This window comes from Chinchilla lanigera, unplaced genomic scaffold, assembly GCF_000276665.1.
Source record: "Chinchilla lanigera isolate Chin_1 unplaced genomic scaffold, ChiLan1.0 scaffold00022, whole genome shotgun sequence".
Taxonomy (NCBI): Eukaryota; Metazoa; Chordata; class Mammalia; order Rodentia; family Chinchillidae; genus Chinchilla; species Chinchilla lanigera.
Genome location: NW_004955423.1, coordinates 7,656,239 through 7,667,146, shown reverse-complemented (window position 1 = coordinate 7,667,146; position 10,908 = coordinate 7,656,239).

Below are 10,908 nucleotides of genomic sequence, written 5' to 3'. Positions count from 1 at the left end.
ACGCAACCCCAGTGTTTTACCTCACCAAAGACAAACCCAGGAGGGCGATGAGATGTAAAATACAAAAGCCACCCACCTGGACACTCTGAAGTGGTAACAGTAAAAGTAACAAAGCAGATGAACAAGGCTCTACAAAAAAATCAAATCAGAAATAATTTCTCAGATAACTACAGAGATGGTGACCATACTGAAAGACATGCTTAGTGACTCATGCAGATATAGATAAAAATAGAGGAGCCTAGGAAAATGATGGAAAACTTGAATGATCAACATAAGCAAGAACTGAAATTCATGAAACAGATTTGAGCAGCTGTCCAGATTAAAAATTCTATTGAAAGTATGCAGAGCAGAATGAGCCGATGTGAGGACAGAATCTCAATACTGCAGACAGGATTGGGGTTAGTGGTGATGAAAAGAAATATCTCTTAAAAATAGCAAGAGACCATGAAAAATCAATCCAGAAGCTGCTAGATGATGCAAAGAAGAATAGCATAAATTCATCAGAGTCAATGAAAAAGCAGGAGATAGTGAAAAAGACATAAAAAACCTGTACACAGAAGTAATGGCTGAAAAGTTCCCAAGCAAAGAAAAAGAATTTGACATACAGTAAGCAAGGTGTATAAAATGTCAATTAGCTGTGATGGAAAAAAAAAGTACACCAAGGCATATAATACTTAATATTCCAGAAATTTAACATAAGAACAGAATATTTAAAGCTGTTAGACCAAAGAAACAAGTCATCTATAACAGAAAGCCCATCAGAATCACAGGACACTTTACACAAACCACTCAAGTCATGAATAGCTAGGAGTGAAGTATTTCAAGCCCTAGAAGGAAACAGCTCTCAACTGAGAAGTCATTGGTAATAATGTATTTGCATGCAAGTCAAACTAGCAAAGTCATTGTGTAATAACTATGGTCAATATGATAAACACCAGTGCTTCTCAAAATGTAATGTGCATATGAATTGCTTGAGAATCCTATTAAAATGTAGACTCTGATTCATTAGGGCTAAGGTAGTCCCTGACAGCTGTATTTCTAATAAGCTCCCATGTGATACAAATGCAGCTGCTTTTAATGGACCATGGACCATGCTTTTAATAGCATGATAAACACAATAAAATATGGAAAATTAGACAGAAATTGAAATCTTCTGGGGATTTTGGTAAAAGTTTTTCTTTTCTAATGAAAGAACAGACATTGTTGGGTTCCCGATTTTCCTCTACTTAAAAGCATGTACACAGTGCCCATGACTGCAGCAGTCAGCTATGCTCATGAGTAAAAATCCTTCAATCCAAAGTTGGTGGAAAGGGCTGGGGATTCAGCTCAGCGGCACAGTGCCTGCCTGGCAAGCACAAGGTTGTGAGTTTGATTCCCGGTACCAAACAAACAAACAAACAAACAAAAAACAAACAAAGTTGGTGGAAGAAAATTATAAGAAGACCAGTGGCCTTGATGCCATCACTAACCACTCCACCATCCTTGGGCTACACTGTAGAGAGAATATACTCACATTTGATTAAGCTACTGTTAGTCAAACTTTATAAATGAAAGCACTCTGATAAATATGTGTAGGGTGGTGGTACTAATGTGTGACAAAAAAGCTAGCAAGATAGGGAGAACAAGAAAGAGTAAAGGCTTGTGCCCACCATCATAGAGTATTTTTAGTGCTCTAAAAATCTTCTGTGTCTGACTATTCATTCTTCCCTTGATTCAAATCTGGATCCAACTAATGGTTTTACTTTCTCAAAAATGTTGGCTCTTTCTGAATGCCAAACATCTGGACTATACAGTATATATATCTTATCAGTATCAGTATGTATAGTTTTGTAGTTGTCATACAGTACTTGGATTTTTTTTCTTTCTTTCTTCTTTTTTGAGACAAGGTATCTCTATGCAGTTCAGACTGGCCTTGCACTCACTGTGGAGCCCAGGTTGGCCCCAAATGCATGACAATCTTCCTGCTTCAGCCTTTTGAGTGTTGTCATTACAGGCATGTGCCACCACAGCCAGCAGTACTTAGATATTCTGTTGGGTTTTTGTTTTGTTTTTAGTCTTCATTGTCATTGGTTTTCAGTTTTGGAGGTTTGTATTTATAAAGCCTTGAACCCAGAGATTCTTTACTCCATTTTGTCTAGTCTGCTAATAGGAGTTTTTATTTCAGTTACCATATTTCTATCTTTAGCACTTCTTCTCTGTTCTTTCTTAGAATTTCCCTTCTCATTATGTTGTTCATTTGTACATAATGTCTATATTATTGATTGGAGCCTACAGTATACTAATCACTGTTGTTTTAAATTCCTCATCTGACAATTCCAATATTCTTGCTACGTGTAGTTCTGAGGCTTTCTCTGTCACGTTAAATTATTTTATGACTTTTAATGTGCCTCGTAATATTTTCTTAAGAGCTGGGCGTGAAGTACTACATAAAAGAAATGGCAGGAAATGGATGTTCAGTTACACATCAGTAAGATGTATAAAAAGAGATGTATAAAGGAAGAAAATGTTCTCTACTTTAAAATTCAGTTTCACCTTTACGTGAGCCTGTTTATGCCTCTGAACTGTGACTACATGAATATCTCAGGTTTTTTCTCCCTCCTCAGGTGGGACAGGATGACTTGAGTGACCTGGCTTGGGCATTTTCCTTAGACTAGAGATCCAAAGAGTTTGGTATTTCCCTTTCCCCAAGTGAGTTAAGGCTCTGATAATCTTGCAGCAGGTTAGTCTCTGGTTAACTAGTTTCTTCCAAGAGTAGTCTTTGTTAAGAATTGGGTTCTCTGGAATATTTCAAAATGGTTCTGCTTTCCTTCCCCTCCACCTATTAGAAGCATAAGTGTTTTTGTTTTGTTTTGTTTTGGTTCGTTTTGGTTGGTTGGTTGGTTGGTTTTTTTCCAGTATTCACTAGTAGAATTTTGTCAGGATCTTCAAGGTAAAACACAAAAGTATGGGCTCCCTCATAACTAGGTCACCCTGGAGTTTTAAGTTCTCAGACTTGTCTGCACTGAGCCTCCACGACTTCAGCAATCATACTTTAGATTTACCTAGCTTGGCACAGGTTCCCATAGCAGTTTATGCTCACATTTCTGCCCTGGTAAATACTTCCTGTGTTCTCCAGTCTGTCTCTCCCTTCTTGGGGACAGCAGTTTTCCCCATGTTCCCCTCTGTCTTATACATCCAAGAAGAGTCACTGATTTTCCAGTCTGTTTAGCATTTTACTTGTTAGGACAGAGTGATAATTCCCAAACTCCTTACATACAGAACCCAAACAGAAGTTAATATCAAGCTTTTTAAGAAATAATCCACTGATTTTTTAAAAGTAAAATATGTTAGGATATCCTTCCCTGACTCATGTACAAAAACTGATATTTGCTGAGCAATTATCATATGTCAATCAGTAGTCTAAGTGTCCTCCATTTAATTCACTTATCTCTTACACGTCTTTGAAGACTTTCAAGTTTTATTATCTCTACTCTACTGAGGAAATTAAGGCACAGAGAGATGAACCATGTTCATCTACACCGTAAGTGACAAAGATAATGTGTGACTTCAAACAGCAAAACTTCAAACACTATGCCCTCAACTGTTTTGTCTTATTGTTGTCCTCCAAGATAAGAATTCTTGTACTAGTAGCTTGGAAAAACAGTGTACATATGCATATTGATTTGAATTCCCATCTCAGTGAATTTGAGTTTCCCAGGGCACTTCCTTCAGGGATTAGAAATCACTCTCCTTTACCCAGTGTCATTATTAATATTTCCAACTTTTCATTTATATATTAGAAACATTTGAAAAATTGAAACTTCAGTTTTAGCCTCATATTTAATATAGCCATGAATAGATACAAATATTGCTTGAAGCAAAACATTCTGGGAGGTGTGATGGAACCCAGGGCCTCATGCACGTTAGACAAGTGCTATACCACTGAATTACATATCTAGCTAATCATATTCAGTTATTATAATCTGTTCCCTTTTATTTATGCTTACACCATATTACAGCATATGAGGTACGTTAAAAAAACTGTGGACAATGTTTAATTTTTTTTAAGTGATTGCAGTAAAAGACACTGCCATTAATCCTCCTTAAAATGCTCCCCCTTGCTTTGAACATCCCTAGCCCATCAGTCCTGCCACTTTCTGAAGCAGTTCTGGAAAGCTTTTTTCATGAATGCCTTTCATTGTACTGTCTGGCTGCCCTGGTGTCCTGAAAAGTTTAAAATGTTTAAACTTTGGTCATTGTCAGTTTGAATTTGGGGAAGAGCCAAAAGTCACACAGTGTCAAATCTCATAAAAAAAAGTGGAAGAAGACAGACCATAATGTTTTTGCAAGCTGGCCTTCCTTTTGGATGGGACTTCTCAGAAGCATTCACTGTATTTTTATCATGCTTTAAAATGGCATTCATGAAAAAGGCCTTCCACACACGGGCTGGGGATATAGCTCAGCAGCACAGCACCTACCTGGCAAGTGCAAGATCGTGAGTTTGATTCTTGGTAAAAAACAAAAAAAAAAAAAAACAGAAATTTATTTAGGAACAAGTGGGATGAAGGAAAGAAGAAAAAAGAAAGAAGGAATGCAAAATGTAAATATATATATAAATAGCTGCAATAACTGTATTGCTAATGTCTGATGGTGTATGGAAGTGAACAGTTAATGCTCACAATGTTTTATGTTCTGATCAACTTTGCATGCTTGTGTCTGGTGGTCTGAGCAACTGATTTGAAGGTAACAATGTGCAGTGGAATTACCGTGGTGAACTCCTACCATCTTGTCTAGTGAAACTCTGTATTATCTCTAATGTTTTATCAAAGAATTATTTTCTTATTCCTTATAAAGTTTTGAGCAATCTTTCATTCTTACATCTGGTAATCCAAGCAATGTAGCTGAGGAAAGCAATATGTAATGTAACAACCACTGTTGATTCATATCAATTTGTCTTGAGACCCTGTATCACTTTGAATGTTCTTGCTTTGATTTGTTTATGTTCGTGATACTGGTATGCTGCTACTGTTTTATTTCTTTGTTTCTCATTTGCTACCCTCTTTAAAATAAAAAAAAAAGAAAAAGGGCTTCCACAACTGCTTCAGAAAGTAGCAAGCCAAAAGAATAAGTGTGTTCAAGGTGAGGAGTATTTTAAGAAGGATCAATGGCAATGTATCCTTGACTCTATATTTTTTTCACCATATACTTTTATCACCCCTCATAATTATAAAATAAGCCTGAGTCATTTTAAAGACTATAGTAGCTTTACTCACTCAGTCAATCAGAGAAAGAAGCACTGCTATCATGTCCACCAGAGCAAGTGCTTGAGGATCTAGCTCTTTATGGTAGAATTTTAATTAGAAGTAGAGCTATCGGCCACTTTCTACCTCTGTGAATTGGCCACTCTTTCAAGCACAATTCTGACATGTGTTCTCCTTAATAAAATAATGAGATAAACTAGAGTAATAAAATACTAGAATAAAATAAAATATCAAAATCCTGTATATTCTTAAAAACCCAGTTTAAAGGACATCGCTTCTCAAATCTACCACTAGCCCTGACTCACTCTTGGAATCACTAACATGTGAGTTGCCGTTCCATTTTTGGTGCCATTGCATACTTTTATTACAGCAGTCATCTGATTATATGATTGGCCTTCACAGGTATGTCCCCTTCTCTAAATTGCAGATTGCTTGAAGGAAAACCTTTTTATCTTCTGAGGCTGTAATGTCTGATCCATAAATATTCACGGGATTAAGTGTAAAGACTATATGAGCTATTATGCATTTCCCACAGAAAATACTTCTACTTCTCCATAATTATGGAAATTTAGATCTTCTGGATAAGGAAGAGAAAATTGTAAAATATGTGAGAATTGGATTTTGCACTGGAAATTTAATAGTTTGTCTTTAATATTTTTCCTCAAATAGAAGATAGACCAACTGTGAATTGGATCTCTTCCAGGGGAAATGATGTGTCCTCAAGGAATGTAGCATAAAATTTATTATGAAGGTAACTTGGAATGTAGCATAAGGGTTATGAAGGTGACTCAGGGGAAGTCTAGAGTTTCCATTTGATTCTGACACTTACAGACCGAGTTATTTCAAGTAAACTATTAAGGCTAAATTTTCTCATTTGTGAAATGAAAAATGTTATCCACTTAGGGAGTTATGAAGATAAAATGAGTTAATACATATAAACAAAGCCACATAGTGCTTGGCACACAGTAAGTGCTTAATGTTATATTATTTGATAAATTAAGACATGATGTCCCATGTTAGGTTGCATTCACAGGAAGCAGGCTCTGAGACAAGGATTTGTGTATATCCAACTTACAAAGGAAGTTCTGAGGAAGAAATGGTAAAGGTGTAATGGGGAAAGCACAGCAAAAGAGAAGCAGCCAAGCTGGGATGTTATTTAGGCAAAGTTCCATGGAAGCAGTGTCAGACTGATTATCAGGTCCCTCTCTTACATCTTAAAACTTGTCCTAACCTGAAGTAAAAGCACTTTTACATATCTCTGCACTGTCAGTCTTTGGCTCAGGACAGCTCCACATATAAACTAACTTCCAGCTCTCTGTGTGAATCAGCTTCAGTTGCTTGAGGACCATCTTCTAAAGAAGAGTTGCAGGTATGGGTCATTGGAAGCAAAAGTATGTCTAAGCAAAGATCTCTAATAAGCACAAAAGAAGAATAAAATGGATAGAAGAGGATTTGTATTTGGCCAGATATAATATAACTGCCCATACCATGGTGTAGAGAAAAATAAACATAGGTTCTTATATCTTTCCTTTTCCTGGTAATATGAACTTGGATAATGTAACATCTCCATGTCTGTTTCACAATTTACGGAAAGGAGATGTTTCAAAGAATGATTATAAAAACTAAAGGAGTTAATAATGTAAAGTAAGTATGATTACCTGACCCTCAGTAAATACTAATTCCAATACTTGTAGAATCTCCTATTTATTGCACACCTACTGGTGTACAATAAGAAAAGAGCAAAGTCTCTGACATCATCCTGGTTCATAAAACCTGCTTCAATAAATGCAAAAGAATCAAAATCACCCTATGTATACTTTCAGGTCATTGCTCATTGACACTAAAATCAATAAGGAAAGAAATCACAGGAAGTTTTATAAACACCTTGACACACACTCCTAAACATTCACTGTTGCAGAAGAAATCAGAGAAGAAATTAAATAGTTCCTACAATCAAGTGACAATGTGAGTACAACACATCTAGCAGAAAATGTTGGCAGCAATTTCTCAAACAGAGGACTAATATCTAGAATATATGAAGAATTTTTAAAAATTCAATTCTTCAAAATAAAGACCTAACAAAAACATGGGCAAATGAAATGAATAGACACTTAACTGAACAAGTACACATGGTCAATAAATACATAAAGCAATGCTCAACATCACCGGCCATTAGCTAAATGCAAATTAAAACAACACTGAGATTCCATGTTACCCCCAGAAAGGTATACATACATATATGTGGCTATTTTGGAGAAAGATCCACTGCTGTTGAGAAGAATATGTACTCTATTGTTGTTGCATGGAATATTCTATAGATATTCACTAAGTCCATGTGCTCAAAGGTGTAGTTCAGTTCTGATATTTCTTCATTACACTTTTGTTTGGTTGATCTATCTCTACATTTAAGTGGAGTTTTGAAGTACCCCACTATGACTGTATTGGGGTTTACTTGATCTTTTATGTCCAACAGTGTTTGTTCTCTGATATTAAGTATGCTGATTTTCAGTGCATATTTATATTTATTACCTCTTCTTGTTGAATTATTCCCTTAACCAATATGTAGTGACCATCTTTGTCTCTTCTGATCTGTTTTAGCTTGAAGTTTATTTCTGAGAATAAAATTGCTATCCTGTTTTGTTTTTTTTTTTTCAGACTCCTGGTCTATGTAACATCATTTCCCTCCTTTGATTTTTAGCCTATAAAATTCTTCTGTATTAGATGAGTTTCTTAAATGCAACATACTGTTGGATTCTTTTTTATTTAAATCCAGCTATCAATATGTATCTTTCATTGGGGAATTGAGGACATTTACATTGAGATTTATTGCTGAAAGGTGTTGGCTTTTTCCTATCATTTCCTTTTTTTTCTGTTATTGACTCCTTTATTTTTCCTTTTGTGCTTAACTACTCACCTTGCTTAATATACTAAGTTTTTTGAGTGCTGGTTTGATATTAATGTATCTCACAAGCTGTTCTTTTTTGTGGAATATCCTTATTTCTTCATAATTTTGAAAGATAATTTTACAGAATATTTTAGTCTTGATTAGAAGTTATTTATTTATAGGGCTTGAAACTTTACTTCTGACCTTTAAAGATTTTTTTGAGAAGTGTGTTGTAATACTAATGGGCTTACATTTATATATGGTTTTTGCTTTTCTCTGACAGTTTTTAAGGTTATATCTGTTTTGTTGGACATCTGGAATTATAACTATTGTGGGTCATGGGGAGCTTTCTTTTCAACTTAGTTATTTGGTGTTCTCTAAGTCTTGCTTGGCTGTATGTTGAAATATTTCCTCATACTTGATAAGCTTTCTGTTATGATTTCTACAAATAGATTTTTTATTACATGTGCGTTGTCTTCTAATTTCTAGCAACAATTATCCTTACATTAGTCTTATTAGCATTGTCTAGTAGCCGTTGGGAGAATTTTTCTTGTTCTATCATTTTGAAGGCTTCTCTGAATAAATTGCCATGAATTTCCACTTTGTCCTCAATTTCTGAAACCCTGCCTTCATACTGGCTATTTTTGCTTTTAATAAATTTTATACAGTTATTTTTTTCTTTGGGATTTCTGTTTGGAATTTTGTTGTGGAATCTATATCTTTGGTACATTTGCAATTCATATTTTGAAATATTTTGGTCACCTTTTCCAATTTTTTATTTGTTTCTCCCATATCCACATTGATCAGTTTGTTCAGTGCAGTATCTTTTGGGGTTTTTGTTTTTTTTTTTTTTGCTTCTTTAATCATTTCATACAGCTAGGCTAACTGGTGTTTGCTTTCCTTTCAATCAGTGCCCCTTAGATCATCTGTTTTTTGTAGAGTTGGGAGTCTTTGAGAGCATTTTGTTGCCTTGGTTTTCATCTTTTTTGTGCTGAGGGTTGAGGTAAAATATAATGAAGAGTTTGTGGTTGATATGAGAATCTCTTCATTTAGGATCTGCTTTCCAGTGTTGTATTTTTGGGATTATAGGATTTGCCCAGAGATATTTTCCACCCCTTCAAACCATGCAAATTAATTGGATTGAACCCTGTCACATATTCTCCAGCAACTCCACAACTAGGCATTTATCTTTTGTGGGAATCCTTAGTTCTGCATTCATGAAAGTCGAAGCAACAGCTTTTTGCCATCATGTCAGACAGTTTTTTATTCAAGATCATAGATAATCTATCAAAGATCTACTTAGCAATTTGTCAGAATGCTTCAACAGAGGCTGCCCCTTAGACACAAATCTAGGAGGCCTATAAGGCTGTCAGACTGAGCCTTTGGTACATCTTCAACTGCTGCTACTTCTTTAATATTGGTACTTGGCTGCAGTTGGTCTTGGTAAACTCATACCCACGAAGCAAATGCCTTTCCTGTCAAAGCCCATGACTCCAAAGCCCTGGAGTGGTGATTGTGTCTGCAGCCTTAAACATATCCAAAGACAAAAAATTGGGGAGTACCCTGGGTCCCAGGAAGTGACGGCAGAACAGTTAAGACCACTGCCAACCAAGAAATTCTTTAATAATCTTGTGATAAATATTTTTGTAGCATAGGGTCAGCTTATACCTGCTAAGAATAAACTGGTGCCCTAAGCTCAGGATATAGGGATTGTAACAAAAAGAGATAGAATAATAGCCAGAGAGAATCCAGAAGACCTGTTGCAGCATTAGTTAGTAGGAAGTCAAGACGGGAGGTCACAGTGTACTAAAAATCAGGGACCTTCAGTTCAGGTCTTGCCATTACTTGCTTTACTTGGACATCACTGTTCTCAACTCTAAATCTGTGGTTGTCGCTAAGAAACTTTCTAGAGACAAATTCTCAAAATTCTAAAATTCTGTTAAGTGGCTATTCAAAACATTAACTCTTAATCCAGAGGATTTCCTGTGTGGAAAAACCCCTTTCTGGTATAAAGGGTAGAGAAGTCCAGAAAAGAGAAATGTGAAGTTGGATTGCTAAGGGAAGGCTTCAACAAGAAGTAAGCACCATTAGAAAACTGAGTGTGTTTAAGGATATAATAGCAGAAAGTAAAACTAATTTTTCACAAAACATAAATAGGTCACTTCAGCAAGAGGGTAAGTTGTATTATAAGAAGTACCTTGAGATAAAACCAGAAATGGTAAGTAGGAACCAGATTGTGATGAGTTATAAATAGCAAGTAAAAGATTGTTCTGCCAAAGGTAATGGTCAGCTTTTGAAAAATTTGAAAAGAAAATGTGGCATTATATATAAGTTAACTTGATGATGTGGAAGGTAAACCAGAGCCAGAAAATACTGCTGGCTAAGAAATCTTTAAAAAGTCTGTCAAGTTTCCCAGCCAGGGTGGAAAATTTCTTAAAAACTGAATTACTCAGTAATGCTTTAAAGAAATTTATAAATCAGAGTATAGTCCTCCAACAGTGACAGAAAATGGAAGAATTACTCACACTCCAACCCCATGCAGAGAACTTGTAGGGAGGTAGCTACACCCCTTTGTTTATGCCAGACTATATAACTCTTTATAGACATAATTACTTCCCCCTGATGGGTTTGAGAGTACAAATTTGAGATGAAGAGCAGGAAAGAGGGAAGTACTTTGGAGTATAGAAAGTATTTGGATGTGTAAGAAATTAACAGTGCAAGAAGGAATGAGGAAGAAGAGAAGGGAAGAAAGGGTGAAACAGCACAGGAGGAAGAAAGAAAGAA